This window comes from Rhineura floridana, chromosome 3 (assembly GCF_030035675.1).
Source record: "Rhineura floridana isolate rRhiFlo1 chromosome 3, rRhiFlo1.hap2, whole genome shotgun sequence".
NCBI classification, from domain to species: Eukaryota; Metazoa; Chordata; class Lepidosauria; order Squamata; family Rhineuridae; genus Rhineura; species Rhineura floridana.
In genome coordinates, this window is record NC_084482.1 from 138758332 (window position 1) to 138779641 (window position 21310).

A 21310-nucleotide genomic window follows, 5' to 3' on the forward strand; every position below is an offset into this window, starting at 1 on the left:
GAAGCCAATCCTGATCTAAATTGCAAGGAGGCTTCTAAGCATGTTCAGCATGCAAAAGATGAAGTGGATCACTCTTGTACTTAACTGTCAAAGGCACTGTAGCATGATTCTCCTTTGCATCTGCCTACCTTAGAACTCTGAGCCAGTGTGGTATAGTGGTTAGAGTGTTGGACTACGACCTGGACCAGGATTTGAATCTCCACACAGCCATGAAGCTCACTGGGTGACCTTGGGCCAGTCACTGCCTCTCAGCCTCAGAGGAAGGCAATGGTAAAACCACCTCTGAATACCATTTACCATGAAAACCCTATTCATAGGGTCACCATAAGTCGGGATCGACTTGAAGGCACTCCATTTCACCTTAGAACTCAGTGGGACTTGAATCTACAATAAGGCACCTATAGAGAGCTGATATTGAGAACCTATTTGTTTATTTAATTTATAGCCTCCTCTTCAAACTAAAGGTTTCCATGACAATACACAACAAGTCATAACGTACACATATCTGTGCAAATATCTTAAAACCAACAATATAAATAAAACAAAATAACAAATCAAAAGGAAACCCAGCAGCAACTCTGGTCTTATTTCTGGTTTATATAGAGCTTTTCTCATGGGGGGAGCATTCCACAATATTTCCTTCTGTGATATTTATGGTATGAAGTAAAAGACACTGGATAAAATTAATGAATTGGTTGGTTCCAAGATTTGCCCTTACCAACAAATAATAGTTTTGACCAGGTTGCGTGACTGCAGCTGTTCAAAACATGAGATTATGCTAGTATTGCAGGGACATAATGGTGGCAAAACAGGTAGATACACCAATACAAATAGTTTAGATTTTATTTATTTATTTATTTATTAAATTTATACCCTGCCTTATGCCCAAAAGGCCCTCAAGGTGGCTTACAAAAACACGAATATAACAACACAACCCAATACATCAATACAATAATGCAATTCTCAAAAATAAATAACAAATAACATTATTAAAAGAAAAGAAAAAACATTTAAATGTGTCACGATAAGAGAACTGCATTCAGCCAGGTTTTTTATACTAGATATGCTCTGCTCCGGAGGTAAGACAGTCTCAATTTGAAAGAACACAAATTGGCTCTTCAGCTTTTTCAAGACCTGATCTTCATGACTCCCAAAAACGCTATCCTCCATTTTGTAACTTAGAGACGAGAGACCTTTTGTTTTCCTCTTCATGCGGTATGAAGTACCTGCTTTGTCAGCCTTGGATGAGGTTGGTGTATTTGCGCAGAGAGCCCTCGAGCACCATCTCCGTCTTCCTGCCAGCCGCCAGCCCCACTCCAGTGCCGCCAGTGCTCCCTCCCGGATAGGGTTGCCATATTGCCTGGATAGCCGGGTTTTACCCGGATTCTATGCATGCCACCCAGTGCCTGGCTAGCCCCTTACGTGGCCCGGATTCTCAGCTTTAATTTTTTAAAAAAATTAAGTTTCTAGGTGGTCCGGTTCTCGAGATATACATAAAAACGTCAGCCACCCCCCTCGACTGTTAAATCTTTCTTTAAACAGTACTGTACTATAGCACTTTGTAGCTTTAACCCCGCCCGTTCAGCATTGCAGCCAATCAGGGATTGTGTTTCAGTTTCATTGACCTCAGGCAGTGTCTAGAAAACAAAATGGTGGTTTCACCCCCCCCCCCGTTTATCTGAAAATCTCATAAATTGGGTAAGTATATACATTTCAGTTTTTTTTCCTCTTGTGTGCAGGAGTCAGAGCTTGGGCAGTGTTTTGAAAACCTTCCCAATACTTGCTTTTTGTAAAAGCACTGCTAATCCCATATGCCCAAAGTAAATCCCATTTAATTCAATAGGACTTACTTTGAGTAGACATGGTTATGAATGTGCTGAAAATCAGTGGAACTTTGGAGTGAATGTAAAAAAGAATTATGTTTGTGTTCTAACTCTTTCTGTCTCCAGTCCAATTTTAAAGCAAGTAGGCAGGGCTTACTTAGGTATTACAGTTTTTATTCTGTAGGAAAGTAATACTGATTTTTTAAAAACTAATACTGATTTTTCTGCAATGACCAACTGGTTTGACAATAAACTATTATATGGGCTGTATAATAATAATAATAATAATAATAATAATAATAATAATAATAATAATAATAATAATAATAATAATAATAATAATAATAATAATAATAAAATTTAATTTCTTCGTCGCCTATCTGGCCAATGGCCACTCTAGGCGACTTACAAAATTATTAAAATACAATTAATAAAATACAGTAATACAATATAAAAACAATAGATCTGCAACAACAATATTAAAACTGGGCAGGAGGCATTACAATTATATCAAATTAACCCTCCCCGGATACCCCAAAGGCCTGCTGAAAAAGCCAGGTCTTTAAGGCTTTCCGAAATACATTTAGGGAAGAGGCATGCCGGAGATCTTGTGGGAGGGAGTTCCAAAGAGTGGGGGCCGCCACTGAGAATGCCCTCTCTCTTGTACCCGCCAATCTGGCTGTTTTTGTTGGCGGGATTGAGAGAAGGCCCTGTGTGGCCGATCTTGTCGGGCGGCATAATTGGTGGCGTTGAAGGCGCTCCGTGAGATAAACTGGGCCGAAACCGTATAGGGATTTAAAGGTCAATACCAACACCTTGAATTGGGCTCGGAAAACAACTGGAAGCCAGTGTAGGTCGAACAACACTGGTGTGATGTGATCTCGGCGGCGACTATTCGTAAGTAGTCGAGCCGCCGCATTTTGTATCAGTTGTAATTTCCGGACCGTTTTCAAGGGTAACCCCACGTAGAGCGCATTACAGTAGTCCAAACGAGAGGTGATCAGGGCGTGTACCACCAGTGGGAGCTGATGAACAGGAAGGTAGGGTTGCAGCCTTCGTATGAGGTGTAGTTGGTACCAGGCTGCCCGGCTCACTGCCGAAATCTGAGCCTCCATGGACAGCCTGGAATCAAGCACAACCCCAAGGCTGCGGACCTGGTCCTTTAGGGGTAAACTCACCCCATTGAACTTCAGGTCAATGTCACCCAACCTTCTCTTGTCCCCCACAAGTAGTACCTCGGTCTTATCAGGGTTCAACCTCAGCTTGTTCCTTCCCATCCATCCACTCACGGATTCCAGGCAGTTGGACAAGGTCTCCACAGCCAACTCTGGTGAAGATTTAAACAAGAGATAGAGCTGTATGTATTTATACATCTGCTGTGTGTGCGTGTGCGTGTATGGAGTCTTTCCAACACCCCTGTGAGGTAGGGCTGGAAACCAAGGCAGCTCACAACAAGAAATAAAGCCATTTAAAATCCAATGACCATAAAACAAGTATAAACAGTTGCAAAACAGCGTAAAGTGGCATGATTCGGAATTTTGGGTTGTGTGAATGAAGTTGCTTATCACTTGAGGTTGCAGTTCTGTCCCTGTTTGAGTAAGCCCCACTGAATACGCTGGGACTGGCTTCTGAATAAATAAACTTAGGATTGCACTATAAATATCTTTACAGTTTGTGTAAATAATAAATATATTTGATAGTCATGCTTATATACATATTTCTTCATTTATCATATTTTTGGTTTTTGGTTAGGAATCCTGACTGTGAGATGCTTAGTTTTTTGCCTTACTCATAGGAATCTTGTTGTGGTTGGTATGGTATTACATTTAGGAAAGTGTTACTGCCTTCTGTGTTTTTTTTTCCTATTTGCATTTCACTTATCTTTAACCTCACTCCGTTACAGCCATAGAAACAACAGCAGCATATGCAAGATAATTAACTCCCATTAGACTGGGTCTTTCATGATGCCTGGTGTGTGTGGGGGAGCAGGAGAGTAGTCGATAAGACAGACATCCTGGCATTGGTAATCTAAGTAGCAAGGTATGTGTGGGGTTGTTGCACACTTCCAGGCCCAGTTTCATTTTGAGTATGGAGGTGGAACCTGTGTAGATGTGGTTGAGAAATTTTGAGTTAAGCAAAGCTCTGCTTTTATAAAACCTAAGAAACATACAGATACTTTGAATGTCTGAGTGCCTGCACCAGTGGAATACTGGAGGAACTTGTAAAACTTGCTGCAACAGTATTTAGAACTGAGCATGTGGTGTGAAAGACTCCTTTTCCTAACATTTTGGCTTGTTTTTCTCCACCCACCACATCTCTGAAATATATTGTATATGTTATGGTTAACCGTGCTGCTGCCCTGACTTACTTTATGTTTGTTGCTATTTTGTGTTTTTATTATGTTTTTATATTGATTGTGTATTTTTATTGTTTTTATTATATTTGTAAGCTGTGCTGAGCTCTGTTTTTAACAGCAAAAGGGCAGGATATAAATTCTCTTAATCAATCAATAAATACTCCATAGCGTTGGAAACTAGAGTCTAGGCATTTAAGGCTGAAAATGTTGCTTTAAAAAATAAGATTTCTCACATCTTTCCCCAGTTTTTGGTGGTAATTCCTAGGCACAAAAACAAAACAACTGGACAATCCAAATATTAACATGCAAATATTTGCATAATATGCAAATAATATGCAAGTAATTTGCATAATATGCAAATTAACCTGCCGGATTTGTGGAACTGGAATATGGCAACCCTACTCCAGGACTGGCCTCGGCTGAATTGAGGCTGCTGCTGCTCCCACCACTTCCATCAGGCCTCCCAGTTGGTGCAGCTGCTGCTCCTGGCTGACCCGGGAGCCTCCAACTGGCAGAGGAGCAAGGAGAAGAGCCTGCCGAGGTGGGGCAGCTGCTACTCCAGCAGCTGCTGTTCCTGCTGCTGCAGCTGCCACTGTTTGCTCTTCATATATAGCTTCATATCCATCCAGGTTCATCAATTGCACTTTATATACTCGTGAACTGCATTTGTGCTTTCACCAAAATGCAGCTCCCCAGAATTCTGCTTCTCACTCAGAAGCCAGGTTGACTTGCATTTGCCTCTCAACAACTGCTTCAATCTCTCCCCTGCTACCCACAGCCACCTCCCTTCAGCTCCTCCTCAGCTGCCAAGCAGAGCTGCCTCCTACTCCCTGACAACAACTCCCACCTCTTTCGTTACACTCTTCTTTTAATGTGAATGCCCCATTTTGAACTGTATTTGCACATCACCAATCTTGACACACTTTCTGATCACCCTGCAGCTTAATACCCACCCCCTCATTCCTGGCCTCACACTTAATGTAACTATTAGTCCATGTCCTTCACTCCACTGCCCTACCTTCGTCTTAATCTGCTCTTTACCACAGGAGAGAAAATGTCCTTTCCTCCTATCATCTAATCCTGTGTTGTAGTGAAACGAGGCTTGAAGTGGGTGTGAGAAGATGCCTTAAAAGGCATACAAATTCTAAAAGCACTGAATTACAGTCAATCTAACATTTGGCCAATAGCCATTTCACAAACAGCCCAGCTTGAGCGAGGAAAGTAAAAGTCAATATGGCAAGGAGAAACTTCACAGATATATCCATAGAAAATAAAGAGCTGCATTAGCACTAGACTAGAGAAGGGAGTCCAGTGAAAAGATGGTTCCAGGATGCAGGAAGTGAACAGGCAGAGAACCCAGAAACAGAATCACAGAAAAGCAATGGGCTTATACATGGGAACCTAAGTTAAGTATGGGGGGGAGTTGCTGGGCCAGCACCAGAAGGAGACCAGGTCTGACCCTGGCTGAGGGCCCCTGGTTCCCAGTGGGCCCCTTAAGGGCCCCTCCTTAGGATGGGTGGGCAGTGCTCCCTTCCATGATCCGTGGCAGCATCAGCCCCCAACCCTGCTGTGGATTACAAGAGGGAGCTCCCAGAAAATCCCCCTACTGCCAAGCGGGCCCACAACGCCCGCCTGCATGCCCCACCTACCTCTCCCTTGAAGTAAATGCTGGTTGTGCTGTGGGTACAAGCCTGCCATCAAGCAAGATGGCACCCAAGGTTTCCCTAAGGGGCTGATGCCCCTGCCGCCATCTTGGTTGATGGCAAGGATGTGCATGTGTAGCATGCATACGTGCCATCAACCAAGATGGCAGCAAGGCATCAGCCCCTTAGAGAGGCATCGGCCGCCATCTTGATTGATGGCAGGCATGTGCGCACAACACAGGCAGCATTCACCAAGGGAAAGGTAGGTAGGTGGGGTGTGCGTGCAGATAACAGGGCCCAGGGCAGGCTGGTACCCAAGGGCCCCAGCATGCCTGGCACCAGCCCTGGGGAGTTGGGAGGTGGCCTGAAGAAAAGCAGGACAGAGGAGATAAGGATCTGAATAATTGTGGAAATACTTTGCAGGACCAAAAACAGAAGAGGCTGTGGGCTGTTGGCAGGAAGGGAAGTGGGAAGGTAATATCGGGTGGAAAGGAGTGTGTCTTAAGTAAGCAGGGCACAGGAAGAAGCAGGTATGAAAACAGAAACCCTGTTCTGGGAGGAAGGACGGGATACAAATTTAAATAGTAATAATGACATTGGCATGGACTTTCAGAAAGGAAGAGCAAAAGAGGAAATGCAGCAAAGTCTCACGTAGGGTTTAAGCGCAAGAACATTTGGAGACTTGATATGTGTGGGATGTGAAGCCAAGCAATCCAGGATTGCCAGGCACAGACCCTGAGGAGCCTTGTACTTTTAAGATTGTTTCTTTTACACAAAGATGGCTTTCTCCATCATCATATTACTGTGAAACCTGGCAACCCTAAAAGACCAGTGTGTTGTTTTCACATCTTCAATGTTAGCTGATTAATTCTTTTGCTTCAAAGTTCCTGAGGGGAAAAGTCCCATGATGAATGGTTGAAGGAACTACATATGTTTTGTTGGAAGTGTTGGGGATGCAACTTGAACTGTGGGCACATGCGTGCCATCAACCAAGATGGCGGCAGAGGCTTCAGCCCCTTAGGGAAACCTCAGCCGCCATCTTGATTAAGGGCAGCCCTGCGCACTCTGCACACGCAGCCGCAAAACATAGCCAAGAAAGGTAGGTTGAACAATGGAATGGTGGGGGCTCTGAAGCTCCCACTCTGTGATCTGTGGCAGCTATCCTGCCGCAAATCGCAGAAGGCCCCAGGGGCCCTCAACCAGGGCCCCACCTGGCCGCCCTTTGGAGCCGGTCCTGTAGCCAGAACATCATTCTATATTTCCCCCTACAGCAGTTCCCACTGTCAAAGAGACAAGCCACTGCTCAGTTCAAAAACGGACTTGTCTCTTTATCGGTGGGAACTGCTGCGCAGCACTGCCCTCCAAAACACAAATATCCCTCAGACATCCAGTTGCATATGTGGTCCACCACTACCATGAATATATCACTCTGCCCCACCCCACCCTGTCTGTGAAGCTGCATCATTATTCTTCATTATCAGGACTGCCTAGAATAGATGTATCTTCTCCCTTGCCCAAAGAACCCATTGAAGGTTACCATATTTGTTGCAGGATTTAATGTGTGGTAGGAGTCTATTCAAGAACCTATTTTTGTTCCAGGGCTCAGCCTTGCAATGTAACTTCAACATAAATAATGATGAGAGTGCCTCTGAGTAGGTGTAGAGGAATGTCTGTTCACCACTGAATAACCACATCCAGAAAGCAGTGCTTCCATGACGGGGGATGTTTTTTATCACACTGGTCTTCTTTTTTTGGAAATTAACCATTAATTTGTCCTCAAATGATTCCTAAGCACTTCCTGGATTCAATACAGAATTCATTCATTCATTCATTCATTCATTCATTCATTCATTGGCAATCACTCATGACTGAGTAAGATTGTCTTCCAGGGTAAGGTCTTTAACAGTGGGTCCGTAAGTGACTGTGGAGGCCAATTCTGGATCCACACAGCCTCCCACAGTGAGGACATAGGTTTCCAAATGGAAGATAGTCACAATGAGGATTTGCTTGACATGCCTTCTGCTTAGCTCGTTTGTCCCTTTCGCCCTGTACTCATGCTTCTTCAAAGTCCGTAGCACCTTTGATAATGGCCGACCTCCAACTGGGACGCTCATGGGCCAAGGCTTCCCAGTTCTCGATGTTCATGTTACATTTTTTTAGATTAGCTTTGAGAACATCTTTAAACCTCTTTTGCTGTCCACCGATGTTCCGTTTTCCATCCTCAAGTTGGGAGTAAAGTAGCTGCTTTGGAAGACAGTGATCAGGCATTCAAACAACATGGCCAGTACATTACAATTTTACTCACGCTATTACATAAGCAACACTTCACATAAGCAGTGCCAGGCATCTTAAAATTAGTGTCACTCTTCATTTTCAGTGAAAGTCTGCAAAGTCATTAGAGGATTATGCCACTGTTTTGCAGGCTTCTAACACAACAACCTTATCAAAATTCTGTGACAGCAAGCTCAGCAATGCCACACTTCCCTATCAAACTAGCTACTTAGTTAATCCCCTATCACCCTATTTGTTTAATCTATATGCAGAACATATCGTACGGAAAGCGGAACTGGACCAAGATGGAGGTGTGAAGATTGGAGGGAGAAATATCAATAATTTAAGACATGCAGATGATACCATACTACTAGCAGAAACCAGTAATGATTGGAAACGAATGCTAATAAAAGTTAAAGAGGAAAGCAGGACTACAGCTGAACGTCAAGAAGGCTAAAGTAATGACAACAGAAGAGTTATGTAACTTTAAAGTTTGTCAAGGATTATCAATACCTTGGCACAGTCATTAACCAAAATGGAGACAATAGTCAAGAAATCAGAAGAAGGCTAGGAGTAGGGAGGGCAGCTATGAGAGAACTAGAAAAGGTCCTCAAATGCAAAGATGTATCACTAAACACTGAAGTCAGGATCCTTCAGACCCAATCTCTATGTAAGGATGCGAGAGTTGGACAGTGAAAAAAGCGGATAAGAGAAAAATCAACTCATTTGAAATGTGGTGTTGGTGGAGAGCTTTGTGCATACCATGGACTGCAAAAAAGACAAATAATTGGATGTCAGAACAAATTAAACCAGAACTATCACTAGAAGGTAAAATGATGAAACTGAGGTTATCATACTTTGGACACATAATGAGAAGACATGAGTCACCAGAAAAGACAATGAAGTTGGGAAAAACAGAAGACAGTAGACAAAGAGGAAGGCCAAACAAGAGATGGATTGATTCCATAAAGGAAACCACAGACCTGAACTTACAAGATCTGAACTGGGTGGTTTATAACAGTTGCTATTGGATGTCGCTGATTCATAGGGTCGCCATAAGTAGAAATCAACTTGAAGGCACATAACAACAAGACCCTTGGGAGACCCACTGTGAATTGTTTGCAATAAAGTTGCTCGCCTCCATAGCAATCTCAATGCCCCATTCACATCTACTGTAGTCCCCAGTGAGGTGCCCAGTGCAATGTCTGCAGCAAGTTCTTGGGATTGGTTTCAGATGATGCGGCCTGATGATGCGGACAAGGTCCTTGCAACAATGCTGCCAGCAATGTGTCCTCTCGACCCTTGCCCTTCTTGGCTTATCAAAACTTGCTGAGGGGTATGACGGAGTATGGTCAATGTGTGAGGGTATGGTCAATGTGTCATTGTGTGAGGGAATGGTCCCAGCCACCCTGAAAGTGGCAGTGATCTGACCGCTCCTGAAAAAGCCCACCCTGGACCCATTGGCTTGTAACCACTACAGCCTGGTTCCCTTTTTAGGGAAGGTGATTGAGAGGGTTGTGGCGCAGCAAATGCAAGTAGTCATGCATGAAACAGATTATCTTGACCCATTCCAATCTGGGTTCAGGCCTGGTTACGGGACTGAATTGGCTTTAGTCACTCTGATGGATGACCTTTATCAGGAGGACAGGGGGAGTGCGATCCTGTTATTCTTACTTGATCTCTCAGAGGCTTTTCATACCATTGACCATGGTATCCTTCTGGGCCAACTTGATGAAATGGGTACTGGAGACACTGTTTTACAGTAGTTCCAATCCTATCTCCAAGGTCGTGTTCAGATAATGGTACCGGACAATTTTCTTTTAGCCTGCTGGCAGTTGTGCTGTGGGATCCCACAGGGTACTGTCTTGTCCCCCATGCTGTTTAACATCTATATGAAGCCATTGGGGGCAGTCACCTGGAGATTCGGGGTGAGATGTCAGTCAGTCAGTCAGTCAGTCTTTATTGCGGTTACGGACCAAAAATATACATATATAAAACATATACACAAGTAAAACAATATCATTTCATTAAAATGTTTACAAGGAGAATAAATTTTCAATGGAAATAGTACAAGATAATTATTTAGTTACATTTTGTTTAAAGGAAGGCTGGTTGTAAATCAGGGATATTTAGGATTTATCATATCACTTCCACCCTTATAGTTTTAATTGGGTGATGTCAGGCTTTTCCTGGTTGAAATAATTATGGCACAGAATTTTGCTACAGATTCGGTTACATATGCGAGTTGGTCTGCAAGAAGATAGTTAATATAGAAAGCCTTGCTTCTACCTGGTAAACATATAATTAAAGGTCTAATCAATTGATTTCTGATCTTGCAGTAATATGAGCAATGTAAAAATACGTGAGTTAGTGATTCTACCTCACCATCGCCACAAGGACATTTTCTGTCAATATATGGAATTTTTTTATATCTACCCTCCAAAATCGCAGATGGTAAACAATTTAGCCGTGCCAGGGTAAATGCCCTGCGATATTTGGGTATAGATAGGTTGGATAGATATGGCATGGGTGATTGCGGATTGATGTTAAACATATGTTTTTTAACCAGAGCAAAATGCTGTTGTAAATCCATGTCTTTAATACGTTGACAAATTTGTTCGTTGGCTTTAACAACAATGATGAGCTTCCGCCGGACTTTGAAGACTTGGCTTTTCCGGCAGACCTTTGGAATGGGTTAAGTTTTACTGTTGGGTTCTTAAATTTTAATTTTTAATGTTCAATGTATTTTATCTTGTACGTCGCCCAGAGTGGCTGGTCAACCAGCCAGATGGGCGACTAATAAATATAATATAATAATAATAATAATAATAACACAGCCCATACTTAGAACTGTGGGAATTGAGAACCCCAATTTTGTTATTTTATTAATAATCATCTTCTCCCACGTCGAATGAAATTTATCATGCAGAATATGGGGTGCCAAACCAATTGGGCTAAATATCAACTTAAGCCAGGTATTAATTCTGAGGCACCAAATTCGGGCTTCTAAAGATGATAATCCCGCTTCCATTCGTAGAATAAAACTAGGGACACAGGTGGGTACTGCAAATATTGATCTTAAAAAAGTATTTTGAACAGCTTCCAGGTGTGCAAAGTTCTCACAAGTTGTTACTTCCAAACCATATACTAATTGCGGAATTATTTTTGCTTTGAAAACTCTTATGGCCGGTATGAGAAGTTGGCCCCCTTTATTATAATAAAAAGATAGTAAGGCTTTCATGGTTTTTTTTGCATTTAAGATCATTAGTTTCGTGTGTAAGGACCATGAACCACTGGCTTGAAAGGTCAGCCCCAGGTATTTAAATGCTTTTACTTGATTGATTGTATGTCCATTGATCCTCCAGACATGTTTAGTTCTTTTGTTAGTAAAGATAATTACTTTAGTTTTTTCGTAATTGATCGTTAAGGATTCTTCCGAACAGAACACAGCTAGTGCAGACAATAGTCTTCTCAGCCCTACAAGTGTTCTTGAAATTAACACAATATCATCTGCATAGAGCAGAATTGGTCTTGAACTTTCTACTAGATTTGGGGAATGTGACGTGATTGGTGACATCTGATGGACAACTGAGTTAATATAAATATTAAACAAAAGCGGGGCCAGGATACAGCCTTGTTTTACCCCTTTATAAGTAGGAATGGGGTTAGTTAGCTGACCCATGTTGTTACATCTGACACGCAAATAGGTATTGTCATATAAACCCCTGATTAGTGTCAGTAAACGAATATCGATATTGGTACTGGAAGGGGTGAGATGTCAGGAGTACATACAGGAAGTGGATTGGACTGTGAAAGACCAACCCAAATTGTGTTTGCATTTTGACAAATTTGTAGGGCAGCCCAATATCTCAGAGAGGAGGTCAGGTCTCCTGCTCCCCTGGTGCATTCACTATAGGTGCCCAATTTCCCTGCTTTTTAAAATTTGATAGAAATACCTGTTGGCTGTAGGTACATTCTTAAACTGCAAGGTTTTTTGCCTATTAGTGAATATTAGACAGGCACCATCTCTGTTATATTTTCGATGCCTGTTGAAGACCCTCCTCTTTCAACAAGCCTTTTAATTAGAGATCTTATCCCAGTCTGTGTCTGTACTGGAATTTCTTTTTAAGGTGTTTTAAAAGTTTTTTTAAAAAAAGTTTTTAATATGCTGTTAAAGATGTTTTGTTTTAATAACATGTTAAATTCTGTTTCTTAAGATGCTTTAGAGTATTTTTAGTGTTTTTGTTTGCTGCCCTGGGCCCTTACTGGGCAGAAAGGGATATAAATGTAATAAATAAATAAACAAACAAATAAATAATACCATAGGTCAAAGCAAAAGTGCCAAAGACATTTGAAGAGAGACACTGTATACAAGTGTTTATACACTAATGCTAGAAGTCTCCAAGTCAAGATGGGAGAACTGGAGTGCTGGATCTTAGAGGAGAGCATTGATAAAGCAGGCATAATGGAAACTTGATGGAATGGAGAAAAACAGTGGGACACAGTTATCCCTGGATATAAACAGAGCTTGGAAAAGTTACTTTTTTGAACTACAACTCCCATCAGCCCAATCCAGTGGCCATCCTGGCTGGGGCTGATGGGAGTTGTAGTTCAAAAAAGTAACTTTTGCAAGCTCTGGATATAAATTATATCAGAAGGTCAGGGAAGGACATATTGGAGGTGTGTCACTCTATATGTGAAAGAGGGCATTGAATCCAGCAAGCTAGAAACCTCAAAAGAGGCAGATTCCTCCACAGAATCGTTGTGGGTGGTGATACCACAACCCAAGAGTAATTTAGTACTGGGGACATTCTATTGTCCTCCTGACCAAAACGCTGAGGGAGATCGTAAGATGAAAAATGAAACAAAGGAAGCATCCAAACTAGGAAATGTTGTAGTAATGGGTGACTTCAACTACTCTGACATAGACTGGATACATATGTGTTCCAGTCACGACAAAGAAGTAAAATTTCTAGATACCCTAAATGACTGTGCCCTAGAACGGTTGGTCATGAAACCAACCAGAGGGACTTAATCTTAAGTGGCGCCCAGGAACTAGTACGAGATGTAAGTGATGCAAACTGATTGGGAGTAGTGACCACAATGCTATTAAATTAAACATATATGTAAATGGCCAATTGCCAAGAAAATCCAAAACGGCCACATGTGATTTCAGAAGAGGAAACTTTTCCAAAATGAAGGGATTGGTAAAAATGGAGTTGAAAGGCACAGTCCAGAGGGTCAAATCACTCCAAAACACTTGGGAGTTGTTTGAAAACACAATGTTAGAAGTTAAACTGGAGAGTATACTGCAGATCAGAAAAGGTACCACCAGGGTCAAAAGGAATGCTGGCATGGTTAACGAGTACAGTCGAAGCTATTAGAGGCAAGAAGGCTTCCTTTAAAAAATGGAAGTCTTGTCTGAATGAGGACTATAAACAGGAACACAAACTTTGGCAAAAGAAATGCAAGAAGGCAAGGTATGCAAAAAAGGAATTTGAGGGTTACATTGTTAAAAACATAAAAACCAACAACAAAGAATTCTTTAAATACATTAAAAGCAGGAGACCATCTTGGGAAGTGGGTAGACCCTTGGATGACAAGGGAGTCAAATGTGTGCTTAAGCAGGATAAGGAGATTACAGAGAAGCTAAATGAATTCTTAGCATCTGTCTTCACAGTGGAGGATATCATAGAATCACAGAGTTGGAAGGAGCCTAGAGGGCCATCGAGTGCAACCCCCTGCTCAATGCAGGAATCCAAGTTAAAGCTTGGATTGGACAAATGGCTGTCCAGCTGCCTCTCGAATGCCTCCAGTGTTGGAGAGTCCACCACCTTCCTAGGTAAGTGGTTCTATTGTTGCACCACTCTGACAGTTAGGAAATTTGGCTTCCTCTAACTTAAGGCCATTATTTTGTGTCCTGAACTCTGGGACGATGAAGAAGAGATCCTGGCCCTCCCTGAGTGACAATCTTTGAAGTATTTGAAGAGTGCTATCATATCTCCCCTCAGTCTTCTCTTCTCAAGGTTAAACATGCCCAGTTCTTTCAGTCTCTCCTCATAGGGCTTTGTTTCCAGTCCTCTGATCATCCTTGTTGCCCTCTTCTGAATCTGTTCCAGTTTGTTCGCTTCTTTCTTAAAGTGAGGTATCCAGAACTGAACACAGTACTCAAGATGAGGCCTAACCAGTGCTGAATAGAGAGGAACTAGTACTTCCTGTGATTTGAAAATTATACTTCCATTAAATGCAGCCTAAAATAGCATTTGCCTTTTTTGCAGCCACATTGCACTGTTGGCTCATATTCAACTTGTGATCAACCACCATTCCAAGATCCTGTATATAGTATTGCTGAGGCAAGGATCCTCCATCTTATAACTGTGCATCTGGTTTCTTTTTCATAGGTGTAGGACTTCACACTTATCCCTGTTAAATTTCATCTCTCAACTACCAGATGCTAGCCACTAACCACAGGATATAGATATAACCATCATACTTAGCTTATGAACAGAATGCTGAGCTAGGTGGTCCCTTGGTCCCTTGGTCTGACCAAAGGTATAAATATTGCATTTGTGACAGATCTGCGGCTGTTCTCAACTTCTACCACTAGCTGGTCCAACAGCTTCCAACACAGAGAATATTGAAATCAAACGTCTGCTCCCAAACCTCCTTTACAGATGTGTTTCAATAACATTTGCTATTTGTTGCTCCCAGCGCCTTCTTCTATTGAAAAAGTAGTCGCATTCCCCATTCTCCCCTCTTAAGGCTACTCTCACATTTCAAATTCATTCCACAGCAGTTAAGCAATTGTTTTCACATCTCAAGAACTTCATTTTGAGAGGAACATGAATCTGACGCAAATGGTAGCATGGGTGAGCTCATTACATAATAGCAACAATGCAGTCTGATGTTACTGACAGGTGTTTTAACACATCTTTCCTCCTTTTTATACAATCTCCATCCCATTTACTCCACAACAGTCTTACTAAAGTCAGGAGGACAGTTCTGGGGTAAGTGAGCTGTCTGAGGTTGTCTGAGATCAGGGCAGTGGCAAAAAGAATGTACTTATTTATACGCCATCTTTCTTTCATAGGATTCCCACAAGGTTTCCCATACAGGTATTGACCAGATCCAGCTTTGCTTAGCTTCAGCAAGGTAGCTAGGTCATATGCCTTCAGACCATGCTATGGGAGCTTAAATGCACTTTGTGCTGTATACAAAGTATTACTTCCAGGTCACTCAAAGACTGGTATTTCTGTACTACTTTACGATATTTTTCTGAAGCACTTACAAAGGTGCTACACAAACAACTAATTGTCAGAAGCATGTCATTATTGAGATGGACTAAGATGAATTGGTTTCTATGTCCTCTCCCCATTTTATATATTATTTTGTGTAAGCTTATCTGCAAAACCCAGAAACAGCTGTCTGTTTCATACGCACAACCAGATTCTTACTACATGGTCCTCAACAGAGATCCTTTTGTTTAGCTTTTGTTGCTTATTTTGCATGTGAGATATGTAAGGGTGCATTTTGTGATTCTTGGCACAGTTGTAGATTTCTAAGTTACCTCTGTGTTCTAGAAACCAGAAAGGAAATTAATGTTGCTTGCTCTCAGGATGCTGTGTTCTTTTGTGCAACATTCTGTAGTTACGTGTTTGGCATCAACATCTAATTTCATGAGGCTTTCAATAAGACTAATTAGTTGGAACAAACTGCATTTAATAGGTTTCATTGCATATTATTATTACTCAGAAAAGACAGTGTCTAGAAATATTAAATTATTGTTCTTTCAAAAAAAGATGAGCTAATAGGATATCCATATTCAGAGGGACATATAGTGAGATAGCTGTGTAATGTGTGCTTTGTTTATTTATAGACCTCCCCATTTACTTCCTAGATTTTAATATGCACATAAATGTCAGATCAGAATAAACATTATCTGCTCAAGCAAGGCCATACATTTCAACAGATGATACAGAACTCTGAGTGAATTTCTTTAAAAGTGAAAAGAGGTCAATTTGATCAATCATAGAGCTATTGAATGTATCTAGAAAACCACTATGTTCAACTGCTGGTTCAATTAATAAATAGGATGTTTCTGACTGAAGTGTCAGATGAGATGTAATATGTTACTTACATTCCTAACATGTTGGCAGATATCTTCCTTAGAAAAGCAAGGCTGTGATCCCAAGCAAGTTTGAGGAACCCATTGGCACACTGCTCTCTGGTGGGCCCTATCTTCCTTTGTTGGACCCTGGCAGTGGTAGCAGTGACAGCAGTAGGTAGCAGCGTCAATAGTGCCCTAAACAGATGCTGGTGGCACCATTTTAATTTCCCACAATGTTTTATTTATTTCTTTATTTTCTTACATTCATAACCTGTTTTTCTTTTAGCAAGCAACTCAAGATGGCATTAGACAGGGCAGTTGTTGCATTCCTATTGGTCTTAAGGGGGTTACACTCCCACTGCATCGAACATTATAAAGTCTGTGTATGTATTTCTGTTAGGGTTGCCAGGTTCAGTCCCTGAGACTGATCCTGTATCTTTAGGAGAAGAAAAAGTCAGCCAAGTGCAGGTGTTCTTGCAACACTGTAATGGGAAAAACCACAAGGTGGAATTCTCCCTTCCCCATGTACAACTTTTAAAGATACAGAAGACCTCTTGGTTGCCAGGCAATATTAAGGCAATAGTTTGATAATTACTGCATCCCCTGGGGTCCCCTTTCTTTGGGATGTATATTTAATGCTTCCAGTCCGTGGGCCATTGTTTAGTTTTCCATATTTGTTGACAAATTTTTGTCAAAATTTGGACAGATTCAGTCTCAGTAGCTTGTAGCAGCTCCATTGGTATGCCATCTGTTCCTGATGATTTATTTCATCCAAGTATTTTAAGAGCACCTTTCACTTCACATTCTAAAATTTGTGGTTCTTCATCATACAGTTCCTCCGTGAATGAATCTGCCATCCTTCAGATCTTCAGTGTATTGCTTCCATCTTCCTTTTATTTCAGTCAGTCAGTGTGTTCCCCTATTGATTGTTCAACATCCCTACTCTTGGTTTAAATTTCCCTTTCATTTCTCTACTCTTTTGGAATAGGGCTCTTGTTCTACCCTTTTTGTTGTCCTCTTCTATTTCTATACAATAACTATTGTAATAGTTCTCTTTGTCCCTACGTACTAGTTGCTGTATTGTTGCATTTAGTGTACTGACCGTGTTTCTCTCTCCTTTTGCTTTTGCTTTCCTTCTCTCTTTAACCATTTGAAGAGTTTCTTCAGTCATCCATTGAGGTCTTTCTCTCTTTTTAACAAGAGGTATTGTCTTTTTGCATTCCTCCCTGATAATGTCTCTGACTTCACTCCATAGTTCTTCTGGTTATCTGTCAACTAAGTTTAAAGCCTCAAATCTGTTCCATACTTGATCATTATAGTCTTCTGGGATGTTATTTAAATTGTATGTTGGTATTATGGTTGCTTTGTTATTCTTCTTTAGCTTTACTGTACTCTGATTTTCAATACGGCCAGTTCATGATCTGTCCTGCAGTCTGCTCCTGGTCTTGTTTTCACAGAATGCATGGAACTTCTCCATCATCTACTACCAATTATATAAACAATTTGATTCCTATATTGACCATTTAGTGATGTCCATGTATACAGACAACTTTTCGGTTGTTCAAAAAATGTATTTGCGAGAAACAAATTATTGGCTTAACAGAATTCAAAAAGTCTTTCTCCTGCTTCATTTCTATCTCCTAAGCCCCATTTCCACACAATTCCTAGTTCTCTACTCCTACTTTTGCATTCCAGTCCCCCATGATTATCAGCACATCTTGTTTTGGTGTGTGATCAGTTTCTTTCTGTACTTCTGTGTAAAATCTCTCCAATTCCTCTTCTTCTGCGTTTGCCATTGGAGCGTAGAGTTGGATAATGGTTATGTTAATAGGTTTCCCGTTTAATCTCATTGATATCACTCGCTCAGACCTTGCATTATAGCTCCTAATTGCTTTTCCTACATCACCTCTCACTGTTAAAGCAACCCTGTTTCTTCTTAATTTCTCATTTCCTGCATAACATATTTTGTAGTTGCCTGATTGAAAATGTCCCATTCCCTTCCATTTTAATTCATTCATGGCAAGTATTGTAATGTTGATACATTCCATTTCTTGCTTGACAATTTCTAATTTTCTCTAGTTCATGCTTCTCACATTCCATGTTCCTATTGTGTGCATCGTACAGCTCCAGACTTTCCTTTTGCATTTGTGCGCATCAGCCTCTGGGCTTCCTTTCAGCTTTGACCCAGCTGCATCATTAGTCACAGCACTACTCATACTTGTCCTTTGTTCTGACCCAGTAGCTTGGTGAGTGCCTTCTGACCTGGATGTCTCATCTTCCAGCACTATCTCGTGTTGCATTTTGGATCCTCTGTTCATAGGGTTTTCATGTTAAGAGGTATTCAGAGGTGGTTACCATTGCCTTCCTCTGAGTTTGGATGCATCTTAGTCTGGTGTCTCAGCTTTGACCATTCTGCCTTGGGTGCCCCTGTTAGGAGTCTAGCTTCTTGGCTTAGACTCCTGATGACATTGCTCTCAGCTTCTTCAGCACTCTCAACCCCCCTCACCACATTAAGGTGTGCATCCTAGATGGGGTTTGTAAGGGTAGGGAATTCCAAATCGTAGATGCCGCCATTCTAAAGGTCTTATTCTGGCATCATACGGAACAGACCTCCTGATAAGACTGTATTTGCAGGATCCCTCTACTGCAAATGATCAAATGGTAAATAAGGGATGAAACAGTATTTTAGGTATTCGGGTCCCAAACTGAATAGCATGAGCACCTTGCTGATTGATAGCCAGTGCAACTCTTTCCAACCGCTGTATGATATAATGGAGATATTCTGCCCCAATGACCAGTTAAGCTGCTGCATTCTGCACTGACTGCAGCTTCTGTTAACAAACACATTATTCAATATATTCCAGCTCTAATCACCCTGTAAAGCACCTACAGCAAGTCATCACACTTACTATGGAATTTGCTTTTCACATATATGCACAATCTGCTTAGATTCTACTTCTGTTGTTTATTTATTTATTTAATAACCCTTAATGTATCTGCAGTATGATCCAGGATGTCCCATAACTGTAGCTAAGACTACTTTGATGATTAAAATATTGTATTGCATCCATAAAAGGTTGTCCAATAAGCATGTACACAATGTAGCACAACCTAATGCTTCTATCAATATACACTGAATAGCAGCTGCTATAAATTATGCATTTCTTTTTCCATTTCCCTGAAAAAACATAAATCCTTTTCAACCCACCTTTTATATTTCCATTCAAACTGAATTTTTTATTCTAGAGAAATAGAACAGAATGGTGCTTTTTCAAAGTAACATCGCTGGGATCCTTTCAAAAAGTCTGTAGGCTAAACTGGATCAGGCCTTAGAGTACAAAAGAACCTGTTTTATTATGAGCCAGTTTCTGCTGACAGAAATACAGATGAGACTGGAGCAAAGTGCTATAGGTATTGACATAGATAAATAAAAAAGGTAAACTGTGAAAGATATGACTCATGCAATAATAGCTTTGAGTAAGACTGCACTGAATATTCTTCAGTGTTCTGGTTGGCAAAATCATGACAGAACAATAAAAATAAATACAGGCACTGAGAGATAATGGAGAAGTGATGGAGTGCCAGGCTCCTGGTCAGAGAGCTACCCATTTAAGGCTCTCCTCAGAACGGAGGTGGGGTCTAGGAGGTTAGAATATAAGGTCTCAGTTAACACAAGCCCATGCTGGAACAAGTGTCTGCTCCCACTTGGATCTGAAGGGCCAGGCTGTCTCTGATCATCCTTGCTCCCTGATTCCAAGTTCTCACATTTTAAGTAGGTACACACACAGCCCTTGGTGCTGGTTCCAAGCTCTCACTATCCATCTCAGAATGTTCCAGACCTACTTCTTCCAAATTCCTCCATGGACTCAGACGTGTCAGGACTGGACATTTCATGCCAACTGTTTTTCTTGGCACCTCCTGTTTCTACCCCCCCTTTTTTTTTTTACCTTGGCTGCTGCTGCTTCCTGGCTTAGGCTGCAATCTAATACATGTCTACTCAGAAGTAAACTCCATTGGGTTCAATTCCATTCTTCACTATCTTGGACCCCCCACATTCGATCCTCTGTTGCTGTGGCCAGGACCACGGCCAAAGCGTTACTACGCTTTTATTTTTCCAAAGGCGGCCAATTTGTCCCTGCAGCCACCAGAGTCTTTGCCGCCAAGATTATCTCCCAACTTTTGTACGGAAGCCCAGTATGGATTCTCAACCTCTGTCCCAAAATAGAGGTGATTCAATCTAATTTCCTTCGCTCCATCCTAGGTGTCCCCCGCTGCGTTCCCAATGCAGTTCTAAGACTTGAGACCGGGATGTCTTCCTTAGAATCCCTTGCCTGGTCCCGAACACTGTGTTTCTGGGCCAAGCTGGCCTCTCCCAATTTTGCACAGGGATACCTCTCTGCCATCCAGCTGGACTCCTTTAATACCTCCTGGGCTAAATTGGTCCTGCACAAATTTTCTTCCCTTGGCCTCTCATGGGAGTCATTATCTTCCCTAGATCCAATCTCAATCAAAGCTGCCATCAATAGGAGACTAAGGGATACAGATCTCTAGCGGGATACAGCTAACGCCACCAAAACCTGTTCCCCTACATACTCTGGGTTGAGGTTCTTTACCCCTCTCCCTGCCCCATACTTAGAATTCATTGACCTTCCGTGCTATAGATTAGCCTTCACTAGGGCCAGGCTTAACTGCCTAACGTCAGCCCTTCTTGAAGGCCGCTATCGGGGCATTCCGTATGCCCAACGTCTTTGTTCTTGCCCCCTTAACGAAATTGAATCCCTTTCACACGTCCTCTTTACCTGCCCCTTTTACTCTATCCCACGTGCCAAGCTCTTAAAAACCGATTGCAAATTTCCCACAATACAGAACAATCCCCGACCAATTACAACTTCTCCTAAGTGGCACTGACAAATTCATATCACTCGGGGTCACCAAGTTTCTACATCTGGCTCAATCCTTACATTGTGAAAATATCACAAACCCCCTGCGATGACAGATTTTGCCCCTCCATACCTTCCTACTTCAATTTTATATGCCTGTATTTTTAATTTCTAGTTTTTAATTTTATGTATAACGGGTCATTGACCGTACAATAAACATTGATTGATCA